Source organism: Petaurus breviceps, unplaced genomic scaffold, assembly GCF_028583685.1.
Source record: "Petaurus breviceps papuanus isolate PSGF00001 unplaced genomic scaffold, PetGlider_PUasm1.0 91023, whole genome shotgun sequence".
Taxonomy (NCBI): Eukaryota; Metazoa; Chordata; class Mammalia; order Diprotodontia; family Petauridae; genus Petaurus; species Petaurus breviceps.
In genome coordinates this window covers 5,434,762-5,449,144 of record NW_027187398.1, presented here as the reverse complement: position 1 = coordinate 5,449,144, position 14,383 = coordinate 5,434,762, and the positions used below count along the sequence as shown (strand labels likewise).

The following is a 14,383-nucleotide window of genomic DNA, read 5'->3' as shown; positions in this document are numbered from 1 at the left end:
TGGGCACCCCATGACCAAGTCTGACATTCCATTGGCCAGACTCCTCCTCCATATAGCTATCTCTTCAGTCACAGGTAGAGCATACCTCTCTGTTCAGTGCTGAATCCTCAGGAATATGAGAGAGAAAAATAAAAAGATTCTCATTCTATTCTTCAGCTATAGACCTCCTCTTCATGTTTATAAGTCCTCATGTATTTCAAAGGAATATTTCCCTAGAAATATTTGTGTCTAGACAAGAGGTGTCAAAATACAGCTGTGGGCAACATGCTTGAGTGTCCAGAACCAGATTATAATGTAATTGGGACATAGTTAACAAAATTAATTAAAATATAATAGAACATAGAAAACATTGATATGTGGTTTTCAAATTAAATATAGGGCCATAGGTATCCTTATGTATGGTTTAGTGGCTCCTGTGTCTATTCAAATTGGATACCACTAGTCTAGATCACTCAGTTTTTCAAAGTATTTAAGAGTCTCAAACTTTAGTAAAGGCATGATTTGCATTCTAGGACTGACTGCTTCTCTCTGAGGGTTTCAAGAGACTGTTGCAGAAAACTGACAGTGTAGCTCAGGTCAGAGTTGAGGCCACAAATCCATTGGTGCCAGAAATTTTTTGAGCTCCCAAAGAACCATCAGAAAAGAACAAAAATTTTTTAAACTGCTTGTTTTCTGCTAGGCCTGGGGATGAAATAATAAATAAATGAACACAACAAACAAGTAGATAAATAAATAAATGTATGAATGAATGAATAAGCAAAAATAAAAACAAAATAAACCCTGTCTTCAAGGAGTTTATATTATCCTGAAGGAGAAGAAGGAGAGAACATGTACACAGATAAGTAAAGAGAAGATAATTTGAGATAGTCAGATACAGTGATGTATGCCTGTAGTCCCTGAGGCTGGGGAGGCTGAGGCTGGTTAGAATTTGAAAGTTCTGAGCTGCATTCAGTAGGGTTAATGCTGTTGGGACATCTATATTAAATGAGGCACCAAAATAGAGTCCCTAGGAGTGGACTATGACTAAGCTGCTTAAAGAGGGGTAAACTAGTCCAGTTCAGAAAAACGGAACTGGTTAAATCTCCTTTGATGATGAGTATTGGGATCAGGCTCTTGAGTGGCCACTATACTTCCAACTTGGATGAGTGAGACTTAGTCTTAACAACAACAGTAATTTGAGGAGAGAAAGAGAACAACTAGAGGCATTGGCAGGCTTCATGGAGGAGGTGGCACCTAAGTTAAGCTTTGATGGGAGATTAAAATGTAGAAAGGCACAAATAAAGATTAAATACAAGGGGTGAGTAGGTGGTGCAGTGAATAGAGCACCAATGCTGGAGTCAGAAGGACCCGAGTTCAAATCTAGCCTCAGACACTTAACGCTTACTGGTCATGTGACCTTGAGTAAATCACTTAATCCAATTGCCCTGCCCCCCCTCCTCCAGAAAAAGCAAAAAGGAAATGAACTCGGGTCCTTCTGACTGATTAAATACAAATTCCTCCAAACCTGGTTCCCACATCCCTTTGCTGTCTTATTTCATATTATGACTCCTTGTGCGTTTTCCGTTCCAGTAAAACTGATTGGCTAGCTATCCTCCATGCACAATGTTCTCTCTTCCAAATCTGTGCCTTCATATAAGTGGTTCCCCCATTGTCTAGAATGCATTCCCTCCTAATCTCCACCTTATAGCGGCTGTTAGTGGCACAGTGAATAGAGAGAGCACTGCTCCGGAGTCAGGAGTATCTGAATTCAAATCCAGTCTCAGATATTCAGTAGCTTTGTGATTCTGGGCAAGTCACTTAATTTGACAGGGTTGTTGTAAAGATCAAAGGAAATGATATTTGTAAAAGAGCTTATCATAGTGCCTAGCACACAGTAGGCAGCATATTAATGCTTGTTCTTTTACTTTCCTTTTCCCTCCCCCCAGGCTCCTTAAAAGCATAGCTCTGATGTAGCCTCCTACACAAGGCCTGTTTCAATTCCCCAGTTATTTTTCCATCTGGAAATTACATTGTATCCCTCTGGGTGTACTTTCCATTTACTTATTCATGTGCAATTGTATCTCCCCAGAATTTTTGTCTTTGTATCTTCAGTGTCTCTTACAACCTGGAACACAGGAAATGCTTAATTAATGTTTGTTGAATTGAACTAAAAAATGACAGGCACAGGGTGCAGATACTGCAAATGTTTGGTGTCAGGAAAGTGGATATAAAGTTAGGGCAAAGTGGAAAAAAAAGCCCACGCTGGACCAAGAGATGGATTTCTGTCCTATGCTCCTAATGTTATATATGCATAGAAAATCATTTTCCTCCATGAGGCCTTTGTTGTTTTTTTGTTTTGTTTTTGCTTTTTGGAGAGGGGAGGGCAAGGGCAATTGGGGTCAAGTGACTTGCCCAAGGTCACACAGCCAGTAAGTGTTAAGTGTCTGAGGCTGGATTTGAACTCAGGTCCTCCTGACTCCAGGGCAAGTGCTCCATTCACTGCACCACCTAGCCGGCCTAGGCTTTTGTTTTCTTATCTGTAAAATGAGAAGAGTGGACTTGAATCAGGATTCTAGGGTCAGAAAATTGTGACCTGAGGGCCAAATCCAGTTTCTAGCTGCCTGTTTTTGTATGACTGGCAAACTGAGAATGGATTTTTAAATTTTTTTTAATAATATTTTATTTTTTTCCCAATTACATGTAAAGACAATTTTAACTTTTTTTTTTGAGTTCCAAAATTTTTTCCTTACCTCCTCCCTCCCTGAGATGGTAAGCAATTTGATTGAAAATGACTTTTACCATAGGGCAGAAAAGCTGAGATTACAACCAAGGGTTACTTACCCAGCAAAACTAAGTATAATCCTATATGAAAAAAAAAAAAACAGACATTTAACAAACTGAAAGATTTTCAGGTTTTTGTGATAAAAACCCCAGAACTTCATGGGAAAATTCTACATATAACATCCAGGAGAAATATAAGGTAAACATTAAAGGACTCAACAAGGTCAAATTATTTACTTTGTATATGAGAAAATATTAGCAGTACTCTTATGATTATCTTCATTATTTGGGTAGTTTGAGAAAAAGGTATGGTCTAAGCTGAGAATGATGGGCTGATCCTAAAAAATAATTGGGAGGGATAAAAAGGAGTAATTATCTCATACAAATGAGGCATAAAAGGAAAAATTGATACAAGAGGATAGGGGGAGAAGGCAGGTGGTGTTGGAACCTTTTATGAGAAATGGGTTAAAGAGAGAACAATGTGTATGTCTGTGTGTGTCTGTGTATGTAGAAAAGTCTTCTAAATTCAGAAAGAAATAAGAGGGAAAGAGGGAATGGAGGGGATATGGAGGGAGAGGATAAGGAAGGTACTTAGAGGGGTGGGTAGGTTAAGGGATAAGAGGGCAAGGTATTGGATAGAAGTAAAGCAGAGGAATGAGGAGGGATAGAGTAAATAGGGTGAGAAGGATAGTGAGGTAAAATAGGAAGAAGGAAAATGCACAAGTAATTGTATCTTAGAATGTAAATGGGACAGATTTACCCATAAAACAAATGGATAGCAAATTAAAATTTTGTATTCAACAATATGTTGTTTTTAGGAAACATTATAAACATGAGAGATAAACACAAAGATAAAGGGCAGGACTAGAATTTAATATGTAAAAAAAGCAGGGATAGTGATCATGATCTCAGACAAAGTTGAAGTTAATATAGATTTAATCAAAAGTAAAAAGTAGAGAAACTACACTAATGCATCATAACTATTATTCAACATCATTTATACTATTTAAAAATACCTAGACAGTATAAAATACCTGAACTTGTACATGACAAAACAGACACATGAACTATAACATAAACATAAAATATTTTATAAAAATAAACTCAGATCTAAATAATTGAAGTAATATTTCTTGTTCGTGGGTAGGTAAAGCCAATATGATTTTTTAAATGACCATTTTTCCTAACTAACCTATTTATTCAATGTCATCCCAATTAAATTACAGGAAAAAATTTTACTGAGCTAGAAAAAAATAATAAAAAGTTCACTTGGAAGAGCAAAAGGTCAGGAACTTTAAAGAAACCAGGAAAAAAAGATGTAGAGGAAGTAGATTCAGCAGTATTAGACCTTAAAATATATTGTAAAGGAGAGTATTATTAAAGTGTAAAAAGGATAATTTCAATTATTTTAAATTAAAATTTTCTTGTGTACATAAAATAAAGCCAAGAATAGGAGGAATGCAGAAAATTGGGGAAAATTTTTCATAGACAATTTCTCAGATAGGATGTGGCATAGGAAATTATGAAGTGATTGATTTAGAAAAATATGAAAGGACTTGGACATATGAAGGAAGATGCTATCCACCTTCAGAGAAACAGATGACAGTTGGAAAAAAGCGTAGTACAGTCTTACACATAGCAGATTAAAAATTTGAATTCAACAATATGTTGTTTTTAGGAAACATAAAAATGAGAGACACACAAAGAGTGTGTTCGTGTATATATGTGTATGTTTGCAGATGTCTATGTATATGAGTGTGTGTGTGTATCTATATCCGTGTCAATTGTAGCCTTCTGTAGGGTTGGAGGTGGAGGAGAACATAGGGAAAATGAAGTAAAAAGTACACAGCAGAAAACAAAAGAAGACCAACAAGGAAGCAAAGAAAAACTTTGAAAGCAATGTGTAGTGTTAATTATTTAGGTTTTCTTGAAATGGAAATTTACTGGTTTTTTTTTTTTTATCAAATCCTCTCTTATGGTCTGCTGTGTACATGGCAATGTTGGTTTTTCTCATTTTGTATTTAAGTTTAAAATTTTTAAAAATATTATTTAAAAAAGAAAGCGGTTTTTACATTTTTAAATACAATAAAACTTTATTTTTAAATGTAAAAAAAATGTTGTTATTTAGGCCTCACAAATCAGAAAGTGGATTAGATTTAGCCCTCAACTGTAGTTTGCCAGCCCCTGAACTAGTTTATTTCTAAGGTTCCTTCTGACTCAAACATTTTGTGATTCCATTATTTATCTAAAACTAAGGAAAATTATGTTTCCCATCATCTTCTTCCACCATATATTCTCCCTAATGTCTTCTGGGGGAGCCCCATGTGACTGTGCAGTCCAAGACATTTACCTAGCAATGGAGCCAAGCAGGAAAGAGAATCCCCCTCCATGGCCTAATGTTGCTCATCATGTTAACTGCAATTTACTAGTGTTAATAAATACAGTAGTTATAATAACAATAGTCATAATCATCACTTACATTTATATATCATACTTAAGTTACATAGCCTTTTCTGTGTGTCTTCCTCCCTGTCATGAAAAATGGTGGAGCAAAAACTCCAATTGTGTCATTTCCTGCTTGGTGGAGACTTGCTGACATCCTCACTCATTGGCTTGACATCTGTAGCGAATATTAACAGCATCTATGTAAGACAATGCCCATGCCACCCCACTAAGGTGGGTGGGGTACATTCTGCCCATTTTACAAGTCAGGAAAGTAAGATACCAAGAAGCCATGTGACTTGTGCAAGGGCCTGGTGAGTCACACATCCTAAATTAGGTACAACAGTCGTAAGATTGCCACGCATCCTTATGGATTCAGACTCATAGAATCAGAGCGTCATAGATTCAAAGAATAGTACAATCATAGATTCAAAATAGTAGAATCATGCAATCACGGAATAATAATAGCATCAAATTCCTAGAATGATAAACTCCTGGAATCATAGGGCTGAAGGGGACTTGAATCTTAGAACTTTAGATTTCCTTTAGAGCACAATTCAGATGTTATCTTTTAAACTATACTTTTCTTGATAGCCCCAACTATTAGTGCTCTCTCCCTCTTGAAAGTACTTTACATTATTTTGAAATTAATTTATTTTTACTTAGCTGTTTAAATGTTGTATTCCCACAGTAGAACAAAAACTCCTTGAGGGCAGTCTAGCATCCAAGAAAGTACCTTGAATAGTGTAGGCATTTATTCAATGTTTATTAAATTGAATTAAATTAAATTAGTCTAGCCCCCTGATTTAAGGCAAGTGAAATTTTAAATAACCTGAGAGTTGCCTATTTCCTTTATAAAGATCTTCAGGTCTAGAAGAAACACAAGACACCCTATGTCCTGACTCTGGGCATTTTTCTTTTCCTTTTCTTTTTTAATTAAAAAGTTTTTATTGGTGTCTTCTGTTTCTTACATCATCACAATTATCCCAAATATTCCATCCCATGTAACAAACATTATTTTTTAGAGAAGAAAACAAAATCAGCACAACTGATTGATACATTGAAAAAAATCCAAAAACATATATAACATATAACATATTTCAACCTCCCACCTCCATAAAGAAATGGGTTGGGGGTGTCTTCTCATATCTCTTCATTCTAGTCCTATTTGATTCTTATAATCTTGTTATATTCACTTTTGAATTTGGGGCATGTAGTTATTCTTTAATTTACATTATTGTAGATCTTGTATATATTACTTTCTTGGCTCTGCTTACTTCATTTTGCTTTAGTTCACATAGATCTTGCCATGCTTCCATGTATTTATCACACATTATTTCTTGCAACACAGTAATATTTCATTATATTCATGTAACATAATTTATTTAACCATTCCTTAATCAATGGACATCTCCTTTGTTTTCAATTCTTAATTATAACAAAAAGAACTGCTAAAAATATTTTGGAGTATAGGGGACTTTCTTCTTATCAATAGCTTCCTTGAGGTATAAGCCCAATAATGGAATCTCTGGTTCAAAGGATATGGACATTTTGGTCAATTCATTTGCATAATTCCAAATTGTTTTCCAAAATTATTATATAGCTCCACCAACAATTTATTAGTGTGCTTATCATTCCACAACACTTCCAACAGGAACTATAGATATTTTTTACATTTTTGTCAATTTTCAGGGTGTGAAGTGAAACCTCAGGCTTGTTTTGATCTCTTTTCTCTTCTTAATAATTTGGTTGTGAATTTTTTCATGTGGTTGTAAATACTTTGCAATACTTCTTTTGAGAACTGTTTGTTTATATCTATAGAGTACTTATCTATCAGGGAATACTATTAGTCATATATGTGTGTGTTTACTAACTATGTATATATACATAGTTATCTTGAATATCAAACCCTTACCAGAGAAATTTGATCCAAAGATGAGTGGGTTAAAGAACAAATCATGGAAACAATTAATAACTATGTAAAAGAAAATTATAATAATTCAAACAATTTGTCAGAATTTCTGAGATGCAACTAAAGCAGTCCTCAGTCTGTATCTTTCAGAAAGTATGGGTACTAATTGTGAATCCATCAGAACCAGGAGTTGTTTTGTTCTGTTTTTCTTTAATAGATCCTTTACTAGATCTAGTTCCTTTACTCAGATTGGTTTTCTGATGGTGTATGTTTTATATTTTTGAAGATATTTCTCTATTTCTTTTGGGTTCTTTGTTAACATATAACTGTGAATAATATGTTCTGGATATTCTTTATATTTCTTCTGGTTTTATTATGATTTCACCTTCCTCACTTGCTGTTTTATTGATTTTATTTTCTACCCTCTTCTTTCTAATCAGATTAGCTAATAATTAATTTTATTTGTCCTTTCAAAGAATCAGCTTTTAGTTTTATTAATCATTTAGAACTTTTCTAATTTATCTATTTCCTCTCTCTCTCTCTCTTTTTTTTTTTTTTTTTTGCCTTTTGGAGGGCAATTGGGGTTAAGTAACTTGCTCAAGGTTACACGGCTAGTATTTTTGTGTGGGTGTTAAGTGTCTGAGGCCAGAATGGAACTCGGGTCCTCCCAACTCCAGGGCCAGTGCTTTACTCACTGCGCCACCTAGCCTCCCTTTCCCCTCTTATTTTTAAGATCTCTTTTATACTTATTTTCCATTTGCTTATTTGTTGGCTTTCTAAATTTTTTTAACACATATTCAATTCATTAGGGCTCTCTTTTTCTATTTTATTGATATATGTTTTTAGGGATATGTAATCCCTGAACCAATATTTAGTCACATCATGGTCTACAAATGATATATTAACTATTTCTGTCTTTTCACATTTGTTTGCAATATTTTTGTGCCCTAGTACATTTTTGTAAAAGTACTATGTGGTGCTCAAAAATATGTATATTCTTTTGCAGTTCCATTCTGAAGATACAATAAGTCTTTTAACTCTAGTTTCTTTAGCAAATTGCTTATTTCCATATTTTCCTTTTTTGTTTAGCTTTCTATTATACTTATTCAAAACTGAGAGAGGGATATTGAGATCTCCTGTCATTATTGTGTTCCTCCCTATGTCTTCTTATTGCTCAGATAATGATTCCTTTATTAATTTCAATTCTAAGGCATTTGGAACATATAATTTTATTACTGATGTTGGTTTGTTGTCTATGGTTCCTTTCAGCAAAAATGTAGTGTCTTTATCCCTTTTAATTATTTGAATTTTTGTTTTTGCTTTGTCAATAGCATGATTGCAACCTCCTAAATTTTGGATTTATTTGATACACAGTAAAAAAAATCGATCTCCTCAGTTTTATTTTGAGTACGTCTTTGTTTTTTAAATGTGTTTCTTGTCAGCAACAGATTGTAAGGTTTTGTTTTCTTATCCATTTTGTAGCTCTTTTTCACTTTATTGGACTGTTTAATCCATTCATATTTAAAGTTATAAGAATTAGGTTTATATTTTCCTCCATTTATCTCTCACATTGGAGTTTTTCAGGTTATGATTTTTCTCCCTCTTCTGCTATAAACACAGTACAATGTTCCTTCAGTTACTGTAGCTTAGTCTTTTTTAAGGTGGCCCTGTTCCCACTGGCTCCTCTCACTCATTACCCCTTTTCCTTTGGCGTTTTGCTTATTAGTTCCTTCCTCTCTCCTACTTTGACCTGGTTGTATAATTCTTCCTCTGTTTTTTTCCCCTAAGTCAAATAGATTTTCCGTCCTCTCCTCCTCTTTAATAGTTTTTTAGCTCATTATTCTTTCAAATTTTATTTTTGTGCCCCTTTCAAAAAATGATTTCTCACACTCTCTTCTTTATACAATCTCTGTTTCTGTCTAGACCCTCATTCTCTGGTTCATGACTCCTATAACTATCTAATCTCTCTCTGTTCTCTATATTCCTTAGGTAATCAAAATGTCCAAGGTATCCATTCTAGGCTCTCCCCTAGTTTCTGCTACTGCTTAATAGAGTTTGCATCACAGATTCTCCTTTTCCATTATGCCTCATTCCCAGAACATTGCCAATTCTTACAACTGTCAGAGAAGACAATGAATGCCCCATGGTAGGACTGCCTTCATCACCCTCCCTGGTAATATACTCCACCACTGATTGGTGGTCTACCAGTTAGCTTTTTTTCCCCATTTGCCTGAAAATCTCTTCCTTGCATCCATATCTTCCCATTCTCCCAATGCCAGTTGTTCCAACTCCCCCCTCCCAAGGTAGGATGAGTCATCTTTTTAAGTACCAAGTCCCCAAGACCACACTCAATCTCCTTAAACAAAAGATCTCTCTTCATTCATAGAAGCATTCATAAGTGGAACCCTTCGCCACCACCAAGCAATGTCTCCATCCTTTTCCTCCCCTTTAAATCTTTTACACCTATTCTTCACCTACTCCCCTGCAGGTTCTTCTCTTTCTGAGACCATGGGAGTCACCATCCTTTCATTGTTAGCCCACAATTTCACCTGGGCACATCACACATTCCTTTTTATTCCCCTGCTCCCCTACCTTGCTTTCATGTACCCTCCCATTGTGTAATGTAGTCCCACAAAAAAATCATTGATTTGCCTGGCAAATGAAATGCCAGGTTCTATCCATAATATCCCAGGCCTACCTATTCACTATTACTTCCATTGGATTTCTGTCTTCACCCCATCTCCTTGTGTACATTTATTTTTCATTCAATTTTGCTTTATTTTCAGTTCCAAATTCTCTCCCTTCCTCCTCCCTTTCCTCCATCCTTTGAGAAGGCAAGAAAAATTAAAATCCTTGACAATGTTATATAGACATGGAAAATAAATCTCCACATTAGCTATATTCCAAGAAGATGGGGGGGGAATAGAAGAAAATATGCCTCAATCTGCTCTCCAAGTTCACTTTCTGGATGTGAATATCATATTTTATAATGAATTATGGTTGCTTATTGTGTTCATTAGAGTTACTAAGTCTTTCAGAGCTGATTATAATATTGCTGTTAATATATAAATTGCTCTGGGGGTAGCTAGATGGTACAGTGAATAGAGCACCAGCCCTGGAATCAGGAGGAACTGAGTTCAAATCCAACCTCAGACACTTGAAACACTTACTAGTTGTTAGACCTTGGGCAAGTCACTTAACTGCAATTGCCTTCCCTTCCCCCCTCAAAAATAAATAAAGAAATTGTTCTGGCTCTACTCCCTTCACTTCTCATCAGTTCATATGAGTCTTCTTAGATTTTACTAAAACCATCCCCTTTGTCATTTCTTAGGGCACAGCAGTATTCCATCATATTCATATAGCATAGCTTGTTCAGCCATTCCCCAGCTGATGGACCTACCCTCAATTTCCAATTCCCTGCCACCACAAAAAGACCTGCTATAAATATTTTTGAACATGTGGGCCCTTTTCCTCTTTCTTTGATCTCTTTGGGGTATTAACCTAGTAATTATATCACTCGGTAATAGGGTATGTACAGTTTAATAGCCTTTTGGTTGACGTTCCAAATTGCTTTCCAGGATGGCTAACTTAGTTACCATTTGCCATTTTTCTTTTTTGTCATCCTTGTCAATCTAACAGATATGAAGTGGTAGCTCCAAGGTATTTTAATTTGCATTTTTCTAATTATTAGTGATATAGAGCATATTTTTCATGTGGTTATTAATAGTTTTGATTTCTTCCTCTGAAAACTAAGGATTCATATCTTTTCATCATTTATCAATTAGGGAATGTCTATACATTTAGAAAGAAGTTTTTTTATTGGTCTCTCTGATGTCATTCTGTTGCTGTTGCTTTTTCTGCCTGCTGTATTTATTCAACCATTCTGAATTTCTGCTGGCTGGTGTTCTTGGGAGGTAAATAATCTCTTCAGTTCTGATTTTCTTTCTAAGAATGTTTCAAACTCTTCTTTATTGTTTAATGTTCATCTTCTATTCCATATGATTAAGTTCAAATTTGGATAGGTCATCCTAAGCTGCATCCTAAGCTCCATTGCTCTTTAGAATACATCATTCTGTTCCCTCTTCCTTTTTCTGGTGAGTACAAAATAATCTTGAGTTATTTGAATATTCTTTCCTTTGTACTGGAAAAGCTCCTGATGTCTTGAAGAATTTGTTGTATCTGAATTAAATTGCTAAATTTAGCCACTATGTGTCTTGGAATTTGCATCCTTGGGTTTTTTTATTTTCCTGGAAGCAATTTGTGAATTCTTTCAGTCAGAATTTCATTTTTTATTTTTAGAAGTTCTGGGCACTTCTCTTCTATTATTTTCTTCACTGAAGTATGAAGGGGTTTTTTTTGTCCTGTCATTCTTTTGGAAGGCCTGTGACCCTTAGATTGTCTCTACACATCCTGCCTTCAAAATCAATATGTTTTGCTTGGATTTTGAGCATATTTTCTCTTAGTGATATTGATTTTTGCTTCTCTTCTTCTAGATTGTCCTTCATTTCTATATATTTGTATTCTCAATTTATTGTTCTTTTTTTTGTTTCTTTGGTTAGACTCACCATTGCAGCTTCCAGTTTCTCTATTTTATCCATATTTTTGCTGTGCAGGCCACAAATTCCACTTTCATGCTCTCATTTCTATTCTGAACTACTCAGGAACATCATCTTGTGATTCCATGATCTCCTCACATTTCATAGGGTCCTCTGTTTCATCAAGTATTAGATCATTTTCCTTTGTTTTTGTAGTATTTATTGATAGGTGTCTGAATTTGTTTACTAGTTTTGGAGCTCGTATTTCCCTCTGTTGTTTTACCTATTGATTTAACTGCTTATGTGCAAGGTCTTTCAGTTTTCTTTGTCCTGAAATCTTTGCCAACTTTAGCCTTTTTCTCCCCCTACCCCTTATTTTCCACTATTGCTTACTTCCTGACTCTCTCCTTTTTGATAGTGTTTTCTTTGGAGGCTGAATCTCAAAGCATGTCAGCCTCCTCTCATGCTGGGAAATTCATGTTTTACCAGCCTAAGTCTCTGCCCAACTGACTTTTGGGTAAATAAAACTGTCCCCAGCTGGATGCTGAGCTCTTTAGGTCAGGCCTAGTAGAGTGCTGCATACCACCACCACCACCCCATAAACACAGTGTCTTATCCTGGTATCCTGTTTGGCTTCTTCTGTTCCTAAACACCAGCAATTCAGAGAGCTGTCCACCCTTGTGCTACAGGGTTGATTTCTGTTATTTGGATTTCCAGAGCTCTGGAAGGAGTGGGGAATGGGGCATAGTATTGAGTTCTATTTCATACCCAGATATGTCTGCCCCTTTCCATCTGTCCTTCTGCTTCCCACAAAAGTCTTTTATATAACAGTCCATTCTCTATTGTGGTACTAGCTATCTGTCCTGACCTCAGCAAGCTTCTGTTCTTGAAGGACTGCCATGATACTAGTGGTCTGTCACAGTCATAGCAAACTTCCATCGCTGGAGTGCTTGTTGTTGTTTTTGCTTGTCTTTCATTTTTTGAAAAAGAACAATGACATCATGAGATGACATTTTGACTTGACCGTAAATTGGATTTAAATGAGGCAGAGCTGCACAAAATCTTCAAACTCATTCTCTCTTCCTGAATCATCAGAGTCCAGTGGCAGGACAAAAGTCAAGACAACTGGCAATGGCATGAGATGCAATAGATGACCTTGGCATCTTTGATGTCTGACCAAGCTCTAAGCATTCCACAGTTCCTGCTTCGGCCGCTTCCATGTCCATTGGAACAAATTGTTCTCATTCACCCATTCCTCTGGGGGAAGTCTTCACATCCTTGGGGTAGATATCCCCCTAACTCACTGAGAAGTTTAAGGCCTGTTGGTTACCCTCCACCTCATTTAGCCCATTTGCCAAGACAGTTCACCAGGGTGCATGCGACAGCCCTGTAAAGAGTTCAGCAAGCCCTTACATCAGAGGTGTTAGTCCTGGAGTGCTACTGCCATGCTAACTGTCTGTCTGGCAAATTTCCTCAGCCTAGAGCCAGGATCTCAACATCACTGAAAAGAGAAATGGGGAACCAGGCTATGGGGTTGAATTTGTTGGAAGCATTTGTTGGGTCTTTGGGTTTAGTAGTATAGTCTCACTGCCAATAGCATAGAAAATGGAAGGGGATGGGTGCTGAATAAGCTCAGGGTAGACACTAGTACATGGGTTGATTTTTGGTTTCTTTGGTCAGTTTTTACTCTTTTGAGTTCTGGGTATCCTAGACCATGAAGATGCTAAATTTGTTTTATCTTTGGTGCATAATTTCTATTTTGGAGAGGTTTGAGAGGTTGTGAGGATCAAAGAAAATGTCTCATCCTCCATTTTTTTGCTCATGTGACCCAGATTCAACTCTGGCCATTTTCACTGTCTGCCCCCATGCCTGGAATGCTGTTTGTCCTCAACTCTGCCTCTTGGCTTCCCTGACTTCCTTTAAGCCCCAATCCCATCTTCTGTAGTAAGCCTGTCCAAATGCCTCTTAATTCTAGTGCGTTCCCTCTCTTGAGCGTCTCCATTTTATCCTGTCAATACCTTGTTTGTACATAATTGTTTGCATGTTGTCGCCCCCCGTTATACTGTAAGCTTCTTGAGGTCAGACACTGTCTTCTGCCTTTTCTTTATATCCCTAGTTCTTAGCACGGTGCCTGGCGTTTAGTTGGCACTGAATAAATGCTTCTTGTTGATCTTCTACAGATTCTTCTATGCTTATCACATTGATGGTCAAGAAGTGATTTTGCTAGATGAATTGAAGGCTCTTTTCTAGCTCTAATATTCTATCATTTTATTATTTCTTGGTCATAATTCAGCACAGACTCAGCCTTATATGTCTGAATGAGACCAAGATTTCAGTAAAATTTTGTTAGGAACAATTTATATAGAGTAGATGATCTCATTTAAGCCTCATAACAATCTTGCAATTGTGCTATTATTCCCATTTTACAGATGAGTAAACTCAAGTTCAAAGAGGTTGTGATGCATCACACAGTTAGTAATTTAACAGTTAGTAATTTAATAGATGAGATATAACTCCAGATCTTTTTAACTGTCAGGTCCAACACCTAATCCATTGAGCCATGCTGTCTCTCATAACACAAAATAAAATAGCATTAAAATTTAAACAAATTCTTAATAAGACTGGGATCTAATAAGAGCTATTTCTCACTCTCCCCAAACAGACTGAGGATTCCCTGAAGAAAGATTCTAGAACTAGATCTAGAAATTGATCCTAAAAACTCTACTCTCACTTC

At 36.1% G+C, this 14,383-nt stretch overlaps 1 pseudogene; it reads left to right on the top strand.

The window, feature by feature from the left end:
• The window catches only part of LOC138153746 (heat shock cognate 71 kDa protein pseudogene), a 572,612-nt pseudogene that overhangs the window by 480,678 nt on the left and 77,551 nt on the right, over positions 1 to 14,383 (top strand).